This window comes from Dichomitus squalens (assembly GCF_000275845.1).
Source record: "Dichomitus squalens LYAD-421 SS1 unplaced genomic scaffold DICSQscaffold_5, whole genome shotgun sequence".
In the NCBI taxonomy this organism is placed as follows: Eukaryota; Fungi; Basidiomycota; class Agaricomycetes; order Polyporales; family Polyporaceae; genus Dichomitus; species Dichomitus squalens.
This window is the reverse complement of record NW_006766887.1, coordinates 336,634-337,964: the sequence shown is the minus strand read 5'-3', so window position 1 is coordinate 337,964 and position 1,331 is coordinate 336,634.

Genomic DNA, 1,331 nt, shown 5'->3' with positions numbered 1-1,331 from the left:
AGAGCCGGAGGGGCGGGTTTCATCAGCAGGGGCGCTCGTAACCTCCCAGAGACCCTTGCGAACAAGGAGGGCCTCCATGCCGATAACCCATTCGGCGTAGTTGTCGTCGGCGAGCTTCGCAATTGTGGGCGGTGCCATCGGGGCGGGAGCAGCGGGGAGCGCGGGGCGGTCGCGGTTACGGGGTCGTCGGGGTGCACGGGGTCGTCGTCGGGTCGGTCGTCGTCGGGTCGGTCGTCGTCACGGGTCGTCGGTTCGTGGGATCGTCGAGTGGCTTCGGCCCCACTAGGCAGTGCCTCGAATTATCCTTCGGGCAGAGGAGACGCGTTTGTGTAGAAGTTCAAGGGCAAGCGGGCACAAATGGGATTCGCGTTTGGCCGGTGCAAACGCGTGCCGTACACAGTAGATACAATAAGGCTTATATACGTAGCTAAATAGGGGTAGATAAGGGCGCGGGTATCCGTCGGGGGGCGGGACCTGTGGCGCTCGTTCCGCGAGCTCGCCATCTTGACGCCAGGATTCCAACAGTATAGCGCATGAAAAGCGGCGTAGGAGGCTCCTCATTGTTTTAGCGCCGGACACACACTCTCATCAACAAGGTGAAACCAATCAGTACCGTCCTGAGTCCACAAAACGCGGTGTGTTTTCACAGCAATCATAAACTGGCACTTCTCTAGGGCTTTTGTATGAGTACAGACATCGAAAGCTTCTGGGAAATAGTCCCTACGATCGTTTTTCGGAATAAGCGCCCACGATATCTGCCAATATTTGCCAGCGTAGGCCGGATGACAAAATGGCAATTGCCGTTGGCAGAATGGCAGCGGCAAAATGGCAACATTCTGCCGCGTACACTAATCCCAAGAGCAGTTGTAGCATGATTCACTACCTTCTTGCAGAGCATGAAGTTGCCCAGAATAGGGGTGCTCAATTCTTGTCGGTCGCTCAGTTGCTCGCGCGCCTATTGGGCGCCTGCCTAGCTGCATTCAAGGTCAGCTCAAGCGTCTGCAGCACAGCGAGCAGAGACACGCAGGCAGCGGGCGCAGAGAGATCGACAAGATCGTCTCATGCTAGGTTTGTTAGGCCCGGGAAATCAGCCCAGCAAGTGAATGGTGACGTCGGGAGAGCTTATAAACTCGTTGACCTGGACTTATTGTACACAATGCGCCCAAGTCGGAAACAGAATCAGCACGACATATATATGGTTCAGCTGAGGGTGCCGCTCTGGGCTCGATGGCAACTGGACTCAAACCTTGTGAGGCGACTCCATATCTCGAGACAAGCAACTTTATAGCTTCTGAATTGTCAAATCCTCGCGTCGCTCTCTAGTCCCAGCT